Raw genomic sequence first — 18,005 nt, forward strand, 5'->3', positions numbered from 1 at the left:
GATTGATATGACCAGAAAGGACGGTAACCCATAGAGTTGGTCTCCAGAGTTCGTTAAGGCCTTTGAGAGTCTCAAGGCTGCCTTTGTTTCTGCTCCTCTGTTGGCACATCCTGATCCTACGTTACCTTTTATCCTTGAGGTTGATGCTTCTGAGACTGGTGTTGTTGCCCTTCTGTCTCAACGTCCTACCTCTGAGCGCACCTTGCATCCTTGTGGCTGCTTTTCCAAGAAATTTTCACCTGCGGAGTGCAATTACGAGATTGGTGACAGAGAGCTGTTGGCGATCATTTTAGCCCTGAAAGAATGGAGACATCTCCTCGAAAGTACCACTGTGCCGCTTCTCATTCTTACTGACCATAAGAATCTCACATTCTTGTCTGAGGCTGAACTCCTTTCTTCCAGAAGGGCGTGGTGGGCTCTTTTCTTGTCAAGTTTCAATTACATTGTCTCATTCTTACCCGGTACTAAGAATGTAAGGGCTGACGCTTTGTCACAACAATTTTTCTCCACTTCCAAGATGGAATCGGTTCTGTTTCCTGTGATTTCTCCTGATCGTATTCTGGCTATGATTCGCACCAGTCTCACTTCTCCTTTGGGTGACAAAATTCTTGCCACTCAGTCCATGCTCCTCCTGAGAAACCTTGTGATCGCTGCTTTGTCTCAGAGAGTCTCCGTACTGCTGTGCTCCAGACTTACCATTCTTCCAAGGCTGCTGGAAACCCTGGGAAGAATTAAAACTTTTTTGCCATTTCCCAACAATTCTGGTGGCCTAGTCTACGTGCTGATGTAACCGCCTTCGTAGCTACCTGTTCCATGTGTGCTCAGAGTAAGACTCCACGACACCTTCCAGTGGGCCTCCTACAACCCATACCCAATGGAGAGAGTCCCTGGACCCACCTGTCTATGGATTTCATTGTGGAGTTACCAGGACAACACAGTTATCCTTATGGTGGTTGACCGGTTCTCAAGGATGTGTCATTGTATTCCACTAAAAAAATTGCCCACTTCTAAGGAACTGGCTTCCATTTTTGCTCTGGAGATCTTTTGCTTACATGGGCTAACCAAGGTGATTGTCTCGGACAGGGGTAGTCAGTTTGTGTCCCGGTTCTGGCGAGCCTTTTGTGCACAGTTGGGAGTTCAGTTTGCTTTCTCCTCTGCATATCACCCGCAGTCTAATGGGGCCTCAGAACGAGCCAATCAGTTCTTGGAGCAATTCCTATGTTGCTATATTTCTGACCATCATAACAACTAGTCAGACCTATTACCGTGGGCAGAGTTTGCTCACAACAGTGCCTTAAATTCTGCTTCCCGATTGTCCCCGTTTATGGCAAATTGTGGCTTCCAACATTCCATTTTGCCTGACTCGTTTGTTCCGAAGAGCTTTCCTGCATTAGGGGAGCATCTCCGTGGTCTTCATTCCACTTGGGCACAAGTCCAGGAGGCTTTGCAACATGCTAATGATAGGTACAGACTCCATGCTGACCACAGACGCCTGCCTTCGCCCTCCTACCAGGTTGGGGACAGGGTCTGGCTGTCATCTCATAACCTCTGACTTCATGTTCCCTCACTGAAGTATGCATCTCGGTTTATTGAGCTTTTCCGTATTCTTCGCAAGATTAACCCAGTGGCTTACACATTAGACCTTTCTTCTAATATGCATATTTCGAAAGTATTTAATGTCTCCTTATTAAAACCTTTGGTCTGCAACCACTTTACCACCTCAGTACCATGTCCTCAACCTGTACAGGTTGAGAACCATGAGGAGTATGAAGTACCGTCCATTGTTGACTCCCGTAGGTTCCGTCGGTGCAAGAACGGTCCGGAGGAACGCTCTTGGGTCTCATCCTCAGATGTACATGCCCCTGTCCTCCGCAATGATTTTCATAGACATTTTCCCCTCAAGCCTGGTGGTCCTCCGAGGGGGAGGGGTCGTTAAGGGGGGGTACTGTCAAGGTTGGGCTCAGCCCTTCCTTCTCTGAGTTGGCCGCTCAGCTATCAGCTAATTGCCAGCTACTATCTCTCCACAGTTACAAAGCTGCTGATGATATCCTGCTCGTCAGTCCTGCCTACTTAAGCCGTCCAGCCCAGAGGACCTCTGCCTTTGCCTTAGTCAACATCACAGAGACGATCTCCTGCATTCCTGTTAAAAGACTTGTTTGGCTGACATCCCTTCTGGCTCCAGATCCTGCTTGCTGTTTTACTACGCTCATCTCCAGCTCCATGACGTTTGGCTTGTCTGACTATCCGTTCCGATTCCTGAACTCTGACTATGTTTTGACTACCTTTGTTCTATTTACTTTTATCATTAAACAAGTGTGATTTAACTGTACTTCTGTCTCAGTCTGATTTCATGATTTCTGACACTTACTTTAAATTGAGGAAGACATCTCTGGATTATACTTGGGGGATCCTGCAAAGCATGTTATACTTAGACCCCAGAGGTGGTTCAGCTGCTTTTGTAGACCAAACTTGATTGTGTGGTCACACACCTTGATGTGAGCAGAGACACACAGGGGGAAACACATGTGTGAAGTCACTGTTCTTATTACCTGGATCATCACCACAGAGTCACCTTATGGGACATTATTTTTCAATATTAACCATTTTCACTGTGGACTTGCTGAAAATAAGAATTTTTGATATTTTGATGTTAATTCGAAGAACATTAGGATAGCATTAAAAGTATACCTTCTGGATCCTGTGGTGTACAACTTGCTGTGTTTTGCTTACTGCATCATATTCAGGCAGGTGCTTGTAGATGATGGATGTGAGAAACATCTTTTGCCGCGTACACACTATCGGGATTTTGGTCGGAAAAAGATATGATGGCTTTTCCGACGGGATTTCGCTCCAGCTTGCCTTGCATACACACGTTCACACAAAAGTTCGCTGAACTTTCGACCGTCAAGAACGTGGTGACGTACAACACTACGACAAGCCGAGAAAATGAAGTTTAATGCTTCTGAGCATGCATTAAATTGTTTCGGAGCATCCGTAGGAATTTTGCGCGTCGGAATTACTACAGACGATCGCATTTTTGGGTAGGAACTTTTTCCAACCGAAAAATTGAGAACATGCTATCAACCTTTTGCTGGCTGGAATTCAGCCAGCAAAAGTCCGATGGAGCATACACACGGTCGCATTTTCCGACCAAAAGCTCTTATCAGTCTTTTGCTGGCCAAATTTCCGATCGTGTGTACGTGGCATTAGTAGTATTAACAATTTTAACATAAAAAATTTTGTGTGAGAAAATGAGTGTTAAAACATCTCAAATAGGGTAACCAGGTTACAAAAAGGCAATTAGTTGCAAAAAATTTGAAGAATTGAGCAAGTAGGCTTTTCCCCCAAATTATTTTCAATTATATTCCTTAAGTGTACCCTAATGCCCCGTACACACGGTCGGATTTTCCGATGGAAAATGTTCGATGGGAGCTTGTTGTCAGAAATTCTGATCGCGTGTAGGCTCCATCGGACATTTTCCATCGGAATTTCTGTCACACAATATTTGAGATCTGGATCTCAAATTTTCCGACAACAAAATCCGTTGTCATAAATTCTGATCGGGTGTACACAATTCCGACGCACAAAGTTCCACACATGCTTGGAATCAAGCAGAAGCGCCGCACTGGCTATTGAACTTAATTTTTCTCGGCTCGTCATACGTGTTGTATGTCACTGCGTTCTTGACGTTCGGAATTTCCGACAACATTTGTGTGACTGTGTGTATGCAAGACAAGTTTGAGCCAACATCCGTCTGAAAAAATCCATGGATTTTGTTGTCGGAATGTCTGATCGTGTGTACGCGGCATTAGAGTGTATACCCTAAAAATGAATTAATTTTATTTGTTTCCTTTTGAACTGTTAACTATGTAATTGAATGTTTTCTCATATCTCTGATAAATGCAAAAAAAATAAAAAAATGTAAGAACTGGTAAATTGCAACATAATTCATTTAGTTATTGGATTTACATACACATACACTGTAAGATTTTTTTTTCAACATACAACATAAAGGTACACATTGCACAAAGTATCTATATAGATCCTTTCATTAACACAGACCACAATAATCCCCCCACCCCCCCAAGAAAACACACTGGATCCTTGATCATAACCTATTCAAAAAGGAAGAGAGGAAAAAAAAAATTCCCACTCCCGTTTACTCATAACCAAAACTCAATTTGTGCAGCACATTATTCAAAATATAATTAAGAAGGAAGCTTTGCAGCGCCCTATTACATGCGTCTAACAACAACAACAAAAAAAAGAAAGAGAAAAAATAATAATAATTATATATATCATTTCAAATTACTGTTGTTGTGGTCTATTATATTTAGTGCTTTTATTCAATATAGCCATCCCCGATTGCTTCATATAAATTTTGTACCTCTCCTTTCATTTCAATATTTAAATCCACCCTTCTTTATGTGCTTTCATTACGTGTTACCTATCCCGTGCATAATTTATTATTATAAATTATTCTCTTCCTTTAACAACTTAAGTACCAAGCCTCTTTCTGAAATTTGTTGTTTACAAGGTAAAAACTGTTTTTTTTTGCTAGAAAATTACTTAGAAACCCCAAACATTATACATTTTTTTCTAACACCCTAGAGAATAAAATGATGGTCGTTGCAATACTTTCTGTCACACCATATTTGCGCAACGGTCTTACAAACTTTTTTTGGAAAAAATACACTTTTTTGATTTAAAAATAAGACAAAAGTAAAGTTAGCCCAGTTTTTTTTATATGTGAAAGATAATCTTACGCCAAGTAAACCCAACATGTCATGCTTCAAAATTGCGCCCGCTCGTGGAATGGCGACAAACTTTTACCCTTAAAAATCTCCATTGGCAACGTTTAAAAAATTCTACTGGTTGCATGTTTTGAGTTACAAGGGAGGTCTAGGGCTAGAATTATTGCTCTCACTCTAACAATTGTGGTGATACCTCACATGTGTGGTTTGAACACCATTTTCATATCAGGGCTCTACTCACGTATGCTTTCGCTTCTGCACGTGAGCTAGGCGGGACGTGTTTAATTTTATTTTTTAATTTATTTTACCTTTTATTTTTTATTTTTACACTGTTCTTTTAAAAAAAAAATTGTGTCACTTTTTTTCATATTACAAGGAATGTGAACATCCCTTGTAATAAAAAAAAGCATGACAGGACCTCTTAAATATGAGATCTGGGGTCAAAAAGACCTCAAATCTCATATTTACACTAAAATGCAATAATAAAATAAAATGTAATTTCACAAAATTAATAAAAAAGGTCCTTTAAGAGCTATGGGCGGAAGTGCTGTTTTGAAATCGCTTCCGACTTGCAAAGGTATGGAGATGGATGAGGGCCATCTTCCCCTCACTTGTCTCCATAACCAGCAAGGAAGAGGATCCGATCACTTCTGCCGCTGCCAGCGGCTCTGGTAAGCGGCGGAGGGCACTGGAGTGTGCGGGAGGGGGGCCCCTCTCCCGCCGCCGATAAAAATGATCTTGCGGTGAATCCGCCGCAGAGACCACTATTATCGTAAACCAGACCGCCTGCTGAAATAGAGGATACCAGGGTTATGGCAGATAGCTGCTGCCATAACAACGATATTCCTCTTCAAATTTAGGATGTATATCGGCGTGCGGCGGTCCGGAAGTGGTTAATGACATCAATCATCTCTCCACTGCATTTCCCATGGGAAAAAAAAAAAAAAGAAAAACCCACCCCTTCCCAATTTCCCTTCACCAGACACATTCAAAAAAAAAAATTTCACAGACTATCCGATCCATAACACAGCACCAGGGCCGCTGATAGGGGGGGACCTCCAGCCCTGGTGTAGGGGGCCCGATAACATAGGGGGGTCCACACAGGGAGGGGGATTAGTGACAGACGACAATTGTGTTTCTTTTTCTCCAGTAGATGAAAGCTGCTCTCCTCCCCTTTCCCTGCTGCCAGCTTTTATCTGCTAAGAAAGAGACAGTCGTCCTTCACTAATCCCCCTGCCTGTGTGGGCCCCCTCCTCTCCTCTCAGCACTGGTTTTTAAGGTTATTTCAGCTCCTGAGTTTATCTCTCTAACTTAGGCTCCATGCACACTGATTTAAAATTCACTGCTTTTACAGGAGTTTTGTGTTCTGTCTGTAGAAGCATCTCAATGTTATCCTATGTATCCATGCACATTAGGACGTTTACAGGCGTATTTTGAGCTCAGCGTTTAGAGGCAGGAAAAAAAAAAAACCTTCTGGTTTGCATCCCTGATTGGGGATTACTGGCAGAAAAAAAATGTAAAACTCTCCTAAACTTGTCTAAACTTTGTACAAAAAATGCTCTATATGGGTATTTTTTTCTGCTAGGTGAATTGGAGTTTTTTTTAAGCCCAGTGTGTATAGAGCCTAACTTTGTTTCTCTCCCTCTGATCCCGCAGCCTGTATATTTTTTTCATCTCGCCTTCATTTTTATTTATTAACTCAGTTTTATCTTTTAGATTTGGCAGGAATTCTATGAGTTATGTTGTATTTGTGTCTGCTAATAGTTTTATTTTAGCGAAATATAGCTTTAATATTTTCTTGGGGGGTGCCCTGTCAGGTATTCTGTACAGGGCCCCACGATTTCTATCAGCAGCCCTGCACAGCACTACCCCCCCATAGGATTTAATCCGCCCCTATTTCTGAGGAGTAGTACAGCCATCCTGTCCATGTGTCTTTAAATGTATTCTGTTGGTCCTTAACCATATGTATCCATCTCTCTGCTTCCATTATTATCTCCACCTCCCTCTTCCAATCCATTATAGTGGGACATCTGGACTGTTTCCAGAATCTGGGTATCAATATTTTAGCTGCATTTAGCAAATGTGGAGTAAAACTTCTCTTATAGAACCTAGCAGATGATGGCATCCCATGAAAGAGAAAATGTAATGGGGAAGGCTCTATAGGTCTAAGTGTCATTTTCCTAATCCAAGGGGCTATCACCTCCCAAAATACTTTAATCTTTGGGCAATGCCACCATAAATGAAGAAAGGAACCAATTTGGTTGCATCCCCTCCAGCAATTAACATCCGCCGATGTATATATCTGAGCCAGTCAAACTGGTGTACAATACCATCTTGTCAAGAACTTATAAGACATCTCCTGTATATGAGAACTTATTGAAGTATGGTGTGTTGCCCCCATCGACCTTTTAATTTGTTCGAATGTGAAGTTATAACCCAGCTCCCTTTCCCATTCTCTGATAAAATAGGGAGTTGTCAAATTTTGAGCACTCAGAACCAGCTTATACTTTCGAGACAACATATGACCCGGTTCTGATAAATGAACACACCATTTCTCAAAAGTTGTAAGTGGGTTCACTGGCCTAATCTGATGCTTCCACTTATTAAACAAATACGTCATTTGTTGAAATTTTCCATACAGCCATTAGTATTTCCCCCAATATCACAACCAACTCTGCCAGTGGTAACAATTTACCCTGTGGGGCCACTCTAGCACAGTTACCTTTCCCATCCATTCCCCAACGTCTGACCTCTCTTTCTCTTCCCCTGGGGGGGAACCAGGGGAGTCCTTCCAATAGTGTAATGGGGGATATTGGGGGGGCAAACTTTCCCATACTATTCATTCTGTCCCAGATGGATAATGTTGTTTTCGTCAATGGTGATACATATTCCGATAACCCCCTATAAGAAACCGGAATCCAGGGAGCTCCGGTTACTTTCCTACCCATTAATGTCTTCCCCAAGGGCACCCAAAGTTTACCAACAGAGTCATGGCACCAATTCATAATACGTACCAGGGCCATGGCTCTGTAATAAGTCGCTATGTCCGGGAGTCCAACCCCACCCTCCCGTTTTGGTCTCCTCAAAATCTAATATGCCAACCTGGGATGTTTATCTCCGTACACAAAGTTCATAAAAGCCCTTCGTATTTGTTTGAAGAACATCTCTGGAAGTGTTATGGACATGGTATGCAAGACATAAATAAGTCTAGGGATTACACTCATTTTAAGCGCATTTACCCTGCCGAACCACGTCAGTGTGTGACTTCTCCACTTCTGCAAATCTTTTAATATAGATACTACCAAGGGACCATAATTTAGACCATATAGGCGCTTTGCATCTAAAGAAATCGAAATCCCCAAGTAGGATATGGAATCAAAGCGCCAAAAAAAAAGGAAAGGATTGTTGCAGAGTGGTCATCATCCTCAAAGGAACATGCCTTGGCATCAACACTGACTTCTCAATATTTATTTTAAAATTAGATATAAGGCCAAACCTGTCTATTTCCAACATTAGTTCCGTCAAAGACTCTTGAGGAAAAGAAAAGTACAACAGTAGGTCATCTGCATAAGCTGAGATCTTATGTTCCATTAATTCAATACAAATCCCCTTAATCCTCCTATTTCCCCTAGTCATTAAAAGAAAGGGCTCCAGCACCATAGCAAATAACAATGGGGAAAATGGGCATCCCTGCCTAGTCCCATTGTGTATCTCAAAATAATCTGATAATCTAACATTGACTTTAACCCTTGCTATAGGATCTGTATACAGTGCCGTCACCCACCCCATCATCCGTTCTCTCAGACCCATTTCCCTCAGAACTCCAACCATAAACTCCCACCCCACCCTATCGAATGCTTTTTCAGCATCCATTGAGATTATTACACTAGGGGTCTGGTTTGGTCCATTATGCATCCAATGCAGTACATGCAGGGCCCGAATAGTATTGTCTCTGGCCTCTCGGCCCTTAATAAACCCTGTTTGATCTGGGTGAATCAATTTAACTATATGGTCTTGTAACCTTAGGGACATAATTTTAGCCAGGAGATGTGTGAGTTTAAGAGGGAGATGGGTCTATAGCTGGCACAGCACTGAGGATCCTTCCCTAACTTCGGGAGAACCATCACATAAGCCAACAGTGCCTCTGGAGGCAATGGGTTAGAGACCGAGACAGAATTAAGGTATCTGCAAAGAGAAGCCAACAGGATTCGGGAAAAATTTTTATAATACATATTTGTGAAACCGTCTGGTTCTGGGCTTTTACCCAATGGCAAAGCCGCAATCACTCTGCCCAACTCTTCAATCGAGATTGCTTTTTCCATTTCCTCCAGGGCCGCAGATGGAATGGCCTGCAACTCTGAGGCTTCAAGATATTCCTGAATTCTGTCCGCACGCCCAACCCTCCATCGCCCCCACAGGAACTGAATCTATATTATATAGAGACCTATAAAAACAGTGAAACTCAGCTACTATTGCTTGGGTGTCCACTATCTGCTTATCGCCTGTCTTTATAGTGTGAACATGGTGTAAATCCTGTTGTTTCTTAAATTGTCTTGTCAATAATCTCCCACCCTTATTCCCCTGTTCGTAAAAACGGTGGGCAAAATACCTGTGTTTATTTTTAACTTTCCGATCGAGGAGCTGTTTTAAGTCTATCCGCAGTTTCTCCAGTCTCTGCACGTCCCCAGGTTTTAAATGGGCCTTATGTTTAATTTCAAGTTTATGGATTTTCTCTAACAGCTCAACCATTTCTTTCTGTCTCTCTTTTCTAATATGCAAACCCATTGAAATCAACTCCTCTCTAATGACCACTTTATGAGCTTCCCATACCGCTTGGTCAAACACCTCCTCTGATGTATTGGTCTCAAAGTATAATGCCAATGTGTGGGACAGGGATTCCACATTCTGTTTATCATCTAGGATAGATTCGTTCAATCGCCATGTTCTTTCCAGGCTCCCGATTGATGCCGGACATATAGTTAAGCTTATTGGAGCATGATCTGACATGTTGATTGACTCAATAGTTGATGAATTTACATAATTCAGATTTAGTATTCAGATTCAGATTCATTATTGATCGATCAACAACATATCGACCTTGAATATACATTATGTGTTTTGGAATAATAACTGAAATCCCTGTCCTGCTCATGCAGCACCCTCCAACTGTCTACCAAATGCAGAGAGTGAAGGCGCTGTTTAGCCACTCCAGCCCGAAAGATTTGGCTGCTCAATGACCAGGCAATTTTTTGCGATACGGCACTGCATTGCTTTAACTGACAATTGCGCTATCATGCGACTCACAAAGAGTCACAACACAACACGTACACAAACAAAATTGGCATCCTTTTTTTCCCACAAATAGAGCTTTCTTTTGGTGGTATTTGATCACCTCTGCGGTTTTTATTTTTTGCGATATAAACAAAAGAAATGCGATAATTTAGAAAAAAACACAATATCTTTTACTTTTTGCTATAATAAATATCCCAAATTAAAAATAAAAGAAATAATTTTTTTTTACCTCAGTTTAGGCCGATATGTATTCTTCTACATATTTCTGATAAAAAAAATCACAAGAAGCATATATTGATCGGTTTGTACAAAAGTTGTAGCGTCTACAAAATAGGGGATAGATTTATGTCATTTTTATTATTATAAATTTTTTTTACTAGTTATGGCGGTGATCAGCAATTTTTATCGAGACTACGATATTGCACCGGACACATTGGACACTTTTGACACATTTTTGGGACCAGTGACAATTATACAGCGATCGGTGCTATAAAAATGCACTGATTATTGTATAAATGTCACTGGCAGGGAAGGGGTTAACACTAGAGGGCGACCAAGGGGTTAAATGTGTTCCCTAGTGTGTGTGTTGTAACTGTGGGGGGGTGGGACAGACTAGGAGGAGAGAGAGATTGGTGTTCATACTTAGTATGAACACACGATCCGTCTCCTCTCCCCTGAGAGAACCAGGATCTGCACACACTGATCCCTGTTCTCACTCTGTCACGAGCGATCGCGGGTGCCCAGTGGTCATAGTGCCTGCTGGGCACTTGCATCAGCTCCGGTGGTGAGCCGCGGTAGCCCCCTAGTGGTCAAAAGGTGAAGCGACATAAAGTAACGTTGTTTCGCCCAAGGGAGCCATCCTGCCGCAGTACAACTGCGGCGGCTGGTGGGGAAGGGGTTAACATGCCTTAAAGCCTTATGAGACACCAAGGTTTTCCCCAAAGAAGTCTCTAGACTAGGGTCCAAGGTAATGTTAAAATCCCCTCCCATAAACAATAAACCTTCCCGAAACTTCCCCAGAATATCCAAAATTTTAGATAGAAATTTTACGGTATGGTTGTTGGGGGCATATATAGTAGCGAAAGTATAACACTGACCCTGGATGTTGCCCTTAACAAAAAGAAAAAGGCCTTCAGGGTCTACTCGTATTTATATAGGTACTAAGGGGCATTGTTTGTGGATAGCTATTGTAGCTCCTCTGGCCCTAGGGATGGGTGAAGGAGCATGGAACCATTGATTATATGGAAAAAGAGGCATATGAGGGGTTGACCCTGCCATGATGTGTGTCTCCTGCAGAACGACTATCTGCTTTCATGCCAGAGATGGCCCCTCTTACCAGTCAAGCAAAGCCCTCTCACATTATATGCTACAATCTTCATTCTACCTAAAGGGGAGAGAAAAAAAGACACACAAAACCATCCAAAACCCACAACCTACTATGCCACTGCCTGTGGCACATCCCCCTAAAGGGAGGATGAATCCAGGCAGAGGTGCATCACCTGTGCCCGGAGTCCCCCCCCCCTTCCGCCTCTTGGCAGAAAACAAAGTCCCTTGTCTCAGAACTGACCTATTGGGGGAAATATGGTTAAAAGCATGAACAGGATATCTCGTGAACCCCGGGCTTCCATTTATCTTCCTATACCATTCTTATTTAGCGGTACTTCAGCGCATTGCCTCCAATATCCAATTTGGGAGAGAGAAGGGAAGAAAAGAAAGGAAGAGAGGACAGAGAGAAAGATAGCAAACCTCTAAGGCCACATTCTCTCCAGCATGTGTCTGAAAGAGATGAGTATATCTTAGCAAGTTTGAACGGCACCCTATACCATCTGGTTAGGACTTTGTAGCTGTTCTCTTCCATTTTTGTGTCTACTGTGCTGGAGTGTGGGAGGCTATACAGATGGTCCAGCTGAGGCTTAGTAAAAACGTGCTGAAGGTCCCTCTCCCAATCGCTAATGAATCCCGGCTTTCCCTCATTGTGCCTGGATTGCAGTAAGTCATATACAGTAATACCGATATTGAGTGAGGGATAGCGGAGGTTGACATACATAGGTGCTCAAAGGGTGATGCCTGAGTGGGAGAACAAACTCCATGGGGTAGACTCCTAACAAAATGCTGGAGCTGTCTATAACGCCACTCGTCCATTGGGAAGGTGCCATATTGTTCCCTTAGGGTCCCTAACGGCAGCAAGCCTTGGATAAATCTACCACATCTGGACTCTCCATCAGCCGCCCACGCCCGAAAGAAGGACAGATGCTCCCCTGGATTAAACCAGGGGAAGCCACCCAGTGGTGCCAGAGGGGAAGTCGGCAGAGCAATCCTTCCCCTCTTATTCAAAGCGTCCCAAATTGTCAGTGCATGGGAGGCCATGGGAGAAACCAGCATTGAAAGACCTCTGCACTCCCGTGGAACCCAGGGGGCATGCGACAGGTTCCGGCCCACTAAAAATTTATCGAGTGGCACCCAAAGTTTCAGGGTAACACCATGATACCAGTCTAGAATGCTCTGCAAAGCTATGGCTTCATAATATCTGCGGACCATAGGGACCCCCCAAACTCCCTCCCACCTTAGGGCATTGTATTGTGCGAAGGGCCAGCCTAGGGCATTTCCCACTCCAAATATATTGTATAAACAGGCTGAGAAGAAAGTCCTAGGCAGGGTAATAGGCACCATCTGCAGGAAAAACAGGACACGGGGCAGCACATTCATTTTGAGGACACTGACTCGGCCCATCCAAGAAAAAGCAGATCAGTGCCATCTTTTTAAGGTCTGCTCTGATAGTGGAGAGCAATGGCCCATAATTACACGCGTAAAGCTGGGAGCAGCTGGCAGGCAAGTATATCCCCAAATACTTCAAGGAGGTCTGACACCATGTACGTAGAGCCAAGAAAATATTCAGGGATAGAATCTCTGACTTGTTATAATTTATCTTGAAATTGGACAAAAGGTTGAATTCTATTAGTTCTGCCAGGATGTTAGGCAGCGATATCAAAGGCTCAGAGACATAGAATAGTACATTATCCGTATAAGCGGACAGCCTTATGTTCGGTCGGCCCTACAGTGAAGCCTTTGATGTCTTTATTAAGGCGGATCTTATTAAGCAGTGGCTCAAGGGTTAATGCAAAAATAAGAGGGGACAAAGGGCATCCCTGGCGCATCCCATTGCCAATCGGGAATGTATCTGACAGTAGTCCATTTACTTTTACCCTCGCGGTCTGGGAACTATAAAGGGAGGATATCCAGGCTAACATATTAGGGCCCAGGCCAAGCCTGACCAACACTGCTCTCATATATGTCCAGTCCACCCTGTCAAATGCCTTTTCGGCATCGGTGGAAAGCAAAAGACAGGGGTGAGTCGTATCCTGAGACTCCACCCAATGGATCAGTTGGAGTGCTCTGTTTGAGTTGTCCCTTGCCTCCCTTCCCATTATGAAGCCCGTTTGGTCAGGGTCTACAACTGTTGGGAGGAGTGGCTTAAGTCTATTGCCCAAGATTTTCGCCAAAATCTTCACATCGGTGTTCTAAAGTGATATAGGCCTATAGTTCCCGGGTATGGTGTGGTCTTTCCCATCCTTCGGGAGGACTGTAATATGTGCCATCAACGCCTCATTAGGCATTGCCGAACCGGAGGCCAGCGACGTAAAGTAAGCACACATGGGCTTAGACAGCACCTCAGAATATATTTTGTAATAGACATTTGTGTAGCCATCTGGGCCCGGACTCTTCCCATTAGGAAGGTCTTTGACCACCGCTTCAATTTCCGATATAGAGATAGGTGCGTCCAGCTGTTTGCCAACAGATGCTGCAAGCTGTGGGGAATAGGCCTCTGCGAGGTACTGTAGGATGCGGTCGGTCCGTTGGGGCTCCGCAGATCCCGGTAAAATACCTGGGAGTTGATACAGTTGGGCATAATAATCCCTAAAAGTGTTAGCAATTTTCGAGGAGTGAATGACAGATGTTCCCGTCGTGAGGTGAGTTTATGAACATCAATCATGCCAATCATGTTGTTCTATTATGGAAGCGTGAGCCAATGGTCGCTCCCATATGTTTACAATTGCAATATTAATTTATCCTACACATTAATTGGATTTTACTTGTTTACCTTGCTTATAATCAATTATTATAGAGACGTGTTTTTTATCTATTTGTTTTTTAAAGTATGTACAATATGAACTAACCATGTCATTAACTGTATATATGCTATACCTTATGTACAATTTAAAACCTGTCTCGTTATGAATAAGGATTTTTTAATAATATTATGAATCATGTTATTATTATTTCTACTTTTTGTTACAATCCATATATTAATAAATAAACTATGGAGCGCCAATTGAGGTTATGTGATACTTCCATGCAACATGTCTTGGTTCCGTCGTTTTTTGGACACTTGCCACATTCATGGTTTTTAAGTTGTTATCTCCTGGAGTGCGTGTTTCATTTAAAGTCCCATTTAAAGTCCCGCTTTTCCGTTTTCTTTTTTCATTCCGAGTTTATGAACATGTCCCGAAATGCGTTGGTGTTTGAGGGCTCTAGCCAGTAACCTCCCACATTTGTTACCAAATTCATAGAATTTGTGTGCCACATGGCGCTTTCGAGCCCTGATTTTAGCGTCCAGCAATACAGCCAGCTCCTGTCTAAGGGATTGTAGTTCTAACGCCATTGCGAGAGTAACGTGCCGTTTGTGGACTAGTTCCAGCGCGCTTATTTTGGCCAGTAAGGTCAGCAGTTCCCCCTTCCGAGCCTTTTTCAATCACGCACCTTGGGATATCAGCTCCCCACGGACTACCGCTTTATGTCCCTCCCACACCAAACCCATGCCTACCTCGCCTGGTTTATTCTCTGCAAAATACAGGGAAATGGTATCCGATACCTGTTTTTGAGCCACCGCATCATCCAGGATGCCTTCATTCAAGCGCCAGCTTCATGTCCGTTCCTCTGTAGACAGGAGATGCAGGGAAATGGAGACCAGCGCATGATCTGAAATTGTGATGGAGTCAATAGAGGCGCCAGCCAGGAAATCAAGGGAGTACTGATCCATCATCATGAAGTCTATCCGAGTATACACACTGTGTGTGGCTGAGAAATAGCTATAGTCTCTATCTGTTGGGTGTAATAGTCTCCAACAATTAACCAAATGGTGCGCCTGCAAGGATTTCCGAAAATGTTTCAGAAAGGCAAACAAATGGGTTGAGCGGCCCGAGGACGTGTCTAGTATTGGGTCTGGGCTGATATTGAAATCACCTCCCAGAATGAGCTGACCCTCCCTGAAGGATGACAGAGACTCCAGGACAGAATCAAGGAAAGTAAGTTGTTTACAATTTGGGGCATACACAGCTGCAAACGTGAACCTACGGTTGTAAATGGTGCCTTTGACAAACACAAACTGGCCATCAGGGTCAATTAATTGGTCCGTTAGGACAAAGGGACAATGTTTGTGGACCGCTATGGCCACCCCCCCGATTTAGGGTGAGGGGAGTTGCTGAGGTACCAGGAGTTGAACAAATGTGTGGGAAGGCGGGGGACCGAGTCAGTACCAAAATGCGTTTCCTGCAAAAAAATGATATGTGCCCCCATGCGTTTCATCTCAAGCCAAAAATTACTGCGTTTTGATGGAGATCCCAGACCACGCACGTTGTAGGATATGACTTTTAAAGCTGCCATAATGGAGGGTCACAGGGTGGGGCCACCGGGTTGCCAGCAAGGGGGATGAGGGACCCACAGCACGTCCAGACTGGCAGAAGGAAGCAGACAAAGTATGTCATACATGAGCAAGAGCCTAAAAAACAAATCACAGTTATTGCAGATGCAAACACCCTAAAACAGAGGAAAAAAAGGTTAAACTGTAGAACAGTAATACAACAAGAGCCCAAAGGGCATAACGAGGCACAACCTTGCCGCTGGTCGGGAGTCCCCCCCAAATTGGGGAGACGGTGAGGACCAGCGAGCAGCGCCATGTCCCAAGAAGGGAACAAAACTCCAAAGAGTCGACCTATTGGGGGGAAAGTGATACAGCACAGGGAGTGGATCCGCATGGGGACCCGCTATCAGTGTAAGGGGCATACTCTGCACCCTAGTCTTAGGTAGAAAAGTGGAATGGCAACTGGGGGAAATCAAGTATCGTTCAGGAACTTCTCAGTGCCAATTTTAGATACCACCCCCGTTCAATCTCCCCCCTGTGGGGAGCGAGGGGGCGATGCTTGGTTAGATGGGCCTCTCCGTGATCCACGTCTGCGTCTGCGACAGGTTGCCTGCCACGGTTCAGGGCGAACTGGGAGAGGTATCTCTGGTGAAGCCTTCCAATCCAGAATGTTCACCTGAGGCAGTTGAAGAGATTCCAGAAAATGGGGCAGATCAGCCTTGCTCCGCAGGGTAAACTGCTTACCATCCTTAGTAGCAGATAAACTAAACGGAAAGCCCCATCTGTAAGGCAATTGCGCATGCTGTAGAGCCGCCAACATGTTGGATTCCACGGACTTGGGTCATGATGCACTCCTTAAGAGAGTATTTGTGCAATTTACAAATAATGTCCCTGTGTTTGTCAGGATCTTCAGAGGGAGGTCGCAGAGCTATGTGAGCCCTGTCTATCTCAATGTGCTCAGGCGCCTGGCAGCCTAGTATTTGTTTAAAGACCCCCTGCAGGGTGGGTATAATGTCTCTCGGGCCCGTGGCCTCAGGCAGACCCCTGATGCGTATGTTGACCCTGCAGCTCCTATTTTCAAAATCGTCCATCTGATCCAACAGGGCCTCCAGCCTGCGGTCATGCATTTTGCTGTGGTACGAAAGAGCTTGAAGGGTGGGGGTATTCTCTTCCCACTGGGTTTCCAAGGACTCCACTCCACCCCCCAGGTGCGCTGTATCTGCTTGCAAGGCCTCAATATTCTGCCTCATGGACTTCTCCACCCTGTGGACAAACCCCTCCAGATCAGCCTTAGTGGGGAGGGAAAGGATGTGTGCACGGATGTCTCTATCTCCCCAGGCATTGCCTCCGATAGTGGGCTTTTCTGAGCTATCCGTTCCAGAGAGAGAGGAAGTGGGAGGCAGGGACGGCATAGGTATATGTGGGGAACTGATAGAGGAGGCAGCTCCAGCAGTGTGTCCACCGGGCGCCATCTTGGCTGTACCTGTCGTTCCTCTGCGGGTCCCAGAAAAGAAGTTGTCCAAGGATTCCGACCGGCTTCGAGGGGTCCGCTGCGGCTGCGGGGATGTCTTGCGCTTCAGGGGCATTGTTTATATGCCTGTCCCCCGGTAATGCTGCCGTTCAGGCTGTATAGAGAGCGGGTCTCACGGAGCTCCAGAGAAGCACGTTTTCACTCGTGCATGCCGTAGCCATGCCCCCCTTCCTATTAACCCTTTTAACTTTACACCTCTATTCAGGCATGTCCTTCGAAGACCAAATTATAATCCTGTCTGTCCATATCAATCTTCTGTTAACCTAGAACTGTTGCCATCGTCCTGGTCATTGTAGTGATGGTTTACAATTATTCAGTCTCTAATCTGGAAAATCCACCATGGGGAGCTCCAGCACCTCTGTGAAGTGTTGCAAATCATCTTTAGTTTTAAGTATTGCTGCTTTCCTATTCAGTGTTGCTATAATCCTGAAGGGATATCCCCAGCGATATTTAAAATCAACTAATTGTAGGACTTCCAACAAGGGTTTAATCATTCTTCGTTGCATAAGAGTTCTTTATGATAAATCTGGAAATAGGGCTATTTGTGCACCTTCAAAGTCAACCATGCATTTATTGCGGACAGCTTTAATAATAGCTTCTGAATATCTATGCATTTTGCAAATAACATCTCTTGGTCTTTCTGCATTTTGGGGGGTAGAGGTAAGGGCACAATGGACTCTATCTACTTCAATCGTATCCAGTGGGGATGGCCCCAGAATTAGCTGAAACAAACTGGTCACCTTTGGAAGCAATTCAAAATGTTGTTTTATTTCAGGCAGGCCCCTTATAC

The sequence above is a fragment of the Aquarana catesbeiana genome, linkage group LG02 (genome assembly GCF_042186555.1).
Source record: "Aquarana catesbeiana isolate 2022-GZ linkage group LG02, ASM4218655v1, whole genome shotgun sequence".
NCBI classification, from domain to species: Eukaryota; Metazoa; Chordata; class Amphibia; order Anura; family Ranidae; genus Aquarana; species Aquarana catesbeiana.